This window comes from Scylla paramamosain, chromosome 9 (genome assembly GCF_035594125.1).
Source record: "Scylla paramamosain isolate STU-SP2022 chromosome 9, ASM3559412v1, whole genome shotgun sequence".
In the NCBI taxonomy this organism is placed as follows: domain Eukaryota; kingdom Metazoa; phylum Arthropoda; class Malacostraca; order Decapoda; family Portunidae; genus Scylla; species Scylla paramamosain.
This window is the reverse complement of record NC_087159.1, coordinates 3951020-3957500: the sequence shown is the minus strand read 5'-3', so window position 1 is coordinate 3957500 and position 6481 is coordinate 3951020.

Sequence of the window (6481 nt, the reverse complement as noted above, 5' to 3'; positions counted from 1 at the left end):
CAAGGAGGAATGGAGTAGGAGGAAGGAGAGGGATTGGGAAAAGGAATCAAATGAAGGAGAGAGAGAAAAAAAGAGAGAGGTGGAGTAGAAGGAGGAGAAGGAGGAAGGAAGGGAAGGGAAGGGAAGGGAGAAGGAGGGGAGGGAAGGGGAGGGAGTGAACCTTTCTTAAGAGCTGCTCAAACTTGCGTTCTTGGGTCTAACGAGGCGGAGCCAAATACTCGTTAGCAGCGTCTTGAGAAACTCTTTAAGAAAGTCTCCGTTAAGGGAATAACGAAGCAAATGAGGTAAACGACAGGCGATCGTTAAGAGAGAAGGATTAATATACAGGTACAGGATGGAGGGAAGGAGACAAGAAGAGAACGACGACGACGACGAGGAAGACAAGGAGGACAAGGAGGAGAACGACCATGCAATATCTTCACTTTCACCCTTACCTCCCCCGTCACAAGGCTTAATACAGATCTTCCTATCTTCCTTTAGATGCGATTTTATGCAAGATTAGCAATGATTAGATTTCCCAAGTTCATTTTCTGAATAATTGCCCGATTTTCCCGACATCAGAGGAAGGCAGCCACCAGCGTCCCCGGGAAGACACGAGGTAGCCACGGCGAGAAATACTGGTATTAGGATCATGCCGCACTGAGGAGGAGGAGGAGGAGGAGGAGGAGGAGGAGGAGGAGGAGGTTTGTGTGCTGGCTGGCTGGCTGGCTGGTGATAGTGGCAATGGCGGTGATGAGGTGATGGCACTAGTGGGACCTTTCGTTTGGTGGTGAGGTGATGGTGTAGCAGTGGTGGTGTTGAGGATATATCGTTTGGTTTATTGTGGTGTTGGTGGTGGTGGTGGTGATGGTGTAGGAAGACTGGGGTAGGTGGTGGTGTGCTGTTACGTGTGAATATGTTTTGTCATAGGCATGTTTGGTGTGTTCTCTCTCTCTCTCTCTCTCTCTCTCTCTCTCTCTCTCTCTCTCTCTCTCTCTCTCTCTCTCTCTCTCTCTCTCTCTCCAAGGCGGCGAATCTTCTCTTCTTACAAACACAATTATTATTATCATAGAATAAGGGTCTTTCAGCAGCGAACCTGTAGAGAGAGAGAGAGAGAGAGAGAGAGAGAGAGAGAGAGAGAGAGAGAGAGAGAGAGAGAGAGAGAGAGAGAGAGAGAATAAAGGACAGCTTCGTCCCCTTTTAGAATATAACTACGCCATTCCGGTATCTCTCTCTCTCTCTCTCTCTCTCTCTCTCTCTCTCTCTCTCTCTCTCTCTCTCTCTCTCTCTCTCTCTCTCTCTCTCTCTCACTTGGGTCGTTGTTTGTTGCCTAAGAGAGCTATTTCCCCGACTGGCAAAACGTTAAGTGTACACGACACAGCCTCGCTAAAACTTGGAAGTGGACGTTAGAGGCCCTGCGAGAGCAATCATCGCTGCGTGCTTATCAAAAGTTCAGCGTGTCGTCCCCTCCATTTCCCTGGCATTACGATCTCTCTCTCTCTCTCTCTCTCTCTCTCTCTCTCTCTCTCTCTCTCTCTCTCTCTCTCTCTCTCTCTCTCTGTCTCTCTCTCTCGCTCTGAAAACTCTGCGTCGTAAAGCGTGGTGAGTACTCTGTGTCTGGCTGGCTTCTAAAATCCCGTGTAAGCAGCGTGAGGCAGCCAACTTAGAAAGGGACGTGGGGAGCATCAAAGACGGCACGTAATTGCTGTATCCTCTCTGAGCACGAGGCAGAAAAATGATTTGCAGCTCAAACAGCCGACCCGCGGACCGCACTCCTTACTTACACACACAGGCACTCACACACGCACGCACACGCACACACGCACACGCACATCAGCAGCAGCAGTGGGAGGAATGTGAAAAGTCCTGAGTGGTGGTTAGTGCGGTGCGTGGCTGGACGTCCCTTTTCCTCTTGCCAATGCAGCGAAGGCGAGGACGAGAAGTGCAGCGAGGATAGACCCTTTGTAGACAGGTAGACAGGTACGCAGGCAGACAGACAGACAGACAGGTACTCTCAATTTTGCTTCCCTCTTGCCCTCATGCTGCGTCAGAGGATGCAGTACACACACACACACACACACACACACACACACACACACACACACACACACACACACACACACACACACACACACACACACACACACACACACACACACACACACACACACACACACACACACACTTGCTCACCATTCGCCAAAAGCCCCACATATCCACTTATCTTCTTATCCATTACCTGGCTATGGAAAGCAACCCCACCCAATCACCACCACCACCGCCACCACCACCACCACCACCGGGTCTCCATTACTCATGCCCCCATCACTCACCCGTTTTCTCCGCATCTGTAACCTCAATAAAGTTAAAATCCTCCTCAGTTTGCGCAGCGCCGTCACTCCCGCACACGATCTCGAGCCATTCCATATCACGATGCCGGCGTATTTGTTTCCAGAGAGAGAGAGAGAGAGAGAGAGAGAGAGAGAGTGAGAGAGAGAGTATATTGAGAGACGGGAAGGCGGGGCGCTGATCTTCCTTCTGTTTACACGAAGCATATGAGGATCCGCTGCTGTGTCTACTTCTCTCTCTCTCTCTCTCTCTCTCTCTCTCTCTCTCTCTCTCTCTCTCTCTCTCTCTCTCTCTCTCTCTCTCTCTCTCTCTCTCTCCACCTTCTCCTCCTCCTCCTGTTCACCAACAACTTTATCATCGTCATCATCACCACCACCACCACCATCATCAGCCATTCACATCCACGTCACAATCTCGGGTAGAGGAGGAAGAAGAGGAGCATAGCGAATGAAGACGAAGACAAGGACAACAAGAAGAACGACAAGCAAGACGACGAGAAGAAGGAAGAGGAGGGTAAAGAAGACGAGAAGAGCAAACTTACATATAGACAAAAGTGGAAGGAGGGAAGAGGAAACAGAAGAGGAGAGAGAGAGAGAGAGAGAGAGAGAGAGAGAGAGAGAGAGAGAGAGAGAGAGAGAGAGAGAGAGAGAGAGAGAGAGAGAGAGAGAGAGAGAGAGAGAGAGAGAGAGAGAGAGATGCTTCACTAATTAGGATTCACTCACTGACCGAACTTTATTGATCACACACACACACACACACACACACACACACACACACACACACAGGGAAAGAGCACTGCAGCATTTATTAAAGATAATGTGTGTGTGTGTGGGAGGAGAGAGGAGACGTGATGTGTGTGTGTGTGTGTGTGTGTGTGTGTGTGTGTGTGTGTGTGTGTGTGTGTGTGTGTGTGTGTGTGTGTGTGTGTGAGTGGGTGGCTGTGTCGTCATCATTGTCGTCATCATCATCACCACCACCTGCACATCATACTCACCTTATTAACGCGTTCCCGGCACTGACCAGGGTACGTGAGCGACAGCAAAACATAAGCGGCGGATGTCCACTCTCGGAAAAAGAAGTGAGTGGTGTTGTTTGATGCCGAGTTCGATGGGCAAGGATGATAGATGGAAGAAGACGCGTGTTTCTAAACATTGCCTCATTTTATATCGTACGTTTCATAAGAACATGATAACTTAAGAAAAGGGGAGCTGTAGGAACCTTTGAAACCTACATGTGGCAATTTGACAGTCTCTTGTACAAGTTATTAAGGGTTTTAAAGAGCGTTTTTGTTGTTTTAGTAACAGTTTGACAAGGGTTCTGGATCATGATGAGGGAAAACGATAATGAGAACATGACTTATGATCAGACATCGCATCACAGTACATCACTAAACATCACATCTATTGAAGCCCCAAGTGGCGTATACAGATGGCTCATCACCTCTTCACCTCTTATCACCAGACTTCACATCTATTCAAGACATAAGTGGCGAACAGATGGCACGTCCCAGGGGCATCATCATCTCGTCACATTATCACTATTAGGAGGCGCCGCGGTGCCAAGATAGGCAGCCAAGTGGGGGAACATTACGGCATTATGTTATAGCTCCCTCAGGCCTGCGTCATTTAGGGAGCTGGTGAGGGTGTCCTGCGGCTGCTCCACCCACAGCCACACCCACGTCCATCATCAGCATTAGCATCAACAGCTCCTAGGTCTTCAATAAGCTTCTTCAGTTTATTCCAGGTCATTCCAACAAGATCTCCTTAATATCTTCCTATAGTTTTCTGCGTGGTGTCTCTTCTCTCACTTCTCTCTCTCCACATAAGTTTATTACGTACATCCATACTCGTCCACCTATGTCAGTGTCAGCACTCCAGTGACTCAATAGGCCATTCCAGCAACACTCCTTCTTTAATCTCTTCATTTTATAATTCTCTATCTGGTATTCCTTCTCTTACTCCACATCAGTTAACTACATCCACATTAGATCACCATTCCAGTAACTCAATAGGCCATCACAGCAACACTCTTTTATTTCAGCTCTCCAGCACGTAAACTTAAAGCGTGGAAACTCATAAATGAAGAAAACGAAGAACCCTGAAGAAAAGTGAATACCAAATTTTAATCTTCTTTTTTTTTGGCTAAGACTGTACCGCGATGGAACTGTGAAGCCTTTGTTGACAACCCATAATTCACCGGGCTGCTAATACCGGTGTAGAGGGTACAAGTGGAAGGCATTAAGGGTAAATTTGCTGGTATATTTTGAGATAACAGAGAGGTGAGTGGAGTGTAGATAGGGGAGTGTGTGTGTTGGGGTGAATGGTGGGTGTTGTGCAGGGGTGTGAATGGTGGGTGTGGTGGGGTGTGCAGGGGTGTGTGTGGCCGTGAGCAGGATTTTGATCTTTGTCCCGTTAACGAGGCAGCAAGGAATGAAGGCAATACGAAGACGGTGCTCGGCTGCTACTGTTCTCTCTCTCTCTCTCTCTCTGTCTCTCTGTCTCTCTGTCTCTCTCTCTCTCTCTCTCTCTCTCTCTCTCTCTCTCTCTCTCTCTCTCTCTCTCTCTCTCTCTCTCTCTCTCTCTGTGTGTGTGTGTGTGTGTGTGTGTGTGTGTGTGTGTGTGTGTGTGTGTGTGTGTGTTTGCATGCTCACTACCTCACCTGCTCTAATTGGATCATTCTATAATTTTTAAAAGGAATCCACAATTTATCATGGCAAAAAATCATCCTACATTCCTCCATTTTCCCCCTTTCCGTACACATTCCATCTCTCCATCCTCGCCTCTCTCCTACCCTCCCTTCCCCTCCCTTCGCTACCTTCCCTACAGCTCTCCCTCCCTCCATCGCATTATCTCGCGCAGTACACTCTATTCACTCCCTCATACAGGCTGTCGAATCAGGCTGTCGAATGCCCATATTTTTTTTCATGTCAGATATTACCCAACATCACCCGAAAACAAATAAAAAATAGCACTGGGCAGAAATTATTGAAACCCATTACCCATTATCCCATCACCCCTGCACGTCCCCTCTCTCGCCACCCGGGACGCTTCCCCAGCTAAACAGTTAAATGGGGGGAATGAGGTCACTTCGATCATAACCAAAGTTTTAGGTCATTTTCCCCCAAATTGTAACGGGCGCAGGGACAGTGACGAAACATTGCAAAACATACGAGAAACAGCTGGTGGGGATGGCGTCGGGGAGGACATAAGGTCGGACAGTTAACTGGTGTGGGTGGGGAGCACAGGGAAGAGACCCATGGTAGGTGTGAGGTGAGGTGGATGATTGGCAGAGAGCTGAGTGGATGGGTTGAGTGAGGTTGTGTGGGGTGGATTTTGGTGGAGTGTGTTGGGTAATGTTAGTGAAATGTGGAATGTTTGAAAGGAAATGAATGCTTAGGGTGTATTGACCTGAAAGAGTGTTGGAGAGAGAGAGAGAGAGAGAGAGAGAGAGAGAGAGAGAGAGAGAGAGAGAGAGAGAGAGAGAGAGAGAGAGAGAGAGAGAGAGAGATAGTGCTGCGTTCGAGATTTGGTCATTTCCAGGAATTCTTGCCCATTCATCCTATCCTATCCAACACGCTTCCCCTCTCCTCCTCCTCCTCCTCCTCCTCCTCCTCCTCCTCCTCCTCCTCCTCCTCCTCCTCCTCTTGTTTGGATCTCTTATGTAATCTGTTCTAAGTTTCTTCCCTTCTTCCTTGTCTTCCATCTTATCTATTTCTTCCTCTCTTTCGTTATTTGTTATCTTTCTACTTTCACCATTTTCCTCTTCACTAATTCTCATCCATTTTCTCTCGTTCATTCCTTATCCTCTCTCTCTTTCTTTTCTTACCCTCTTTCCTACAGCTTTTTCCCAGTCCACTTTCTGGCACTACCTCTCATTACACTACACACACACACACACATACACACCACCACCAACACCAGCACCATCACCACCAGCGCAGCATCCGCAACAACCACGACCCTCTCCCAAGATGCAATTAGAGACAACCATCCATCTCGGCCGTTCCAATTATAGCATCGGAAGGCCGCTAACTTACATACATGCGGACTCACACCATCGCGCCGGGCATACTAATGGAGAGGGGCGGGCCTGGGAGACGGCCTCGTGGCTCTTGGAAGGGAGAGAGGGAGAGAGGGTGAAAGTATGGGGTATG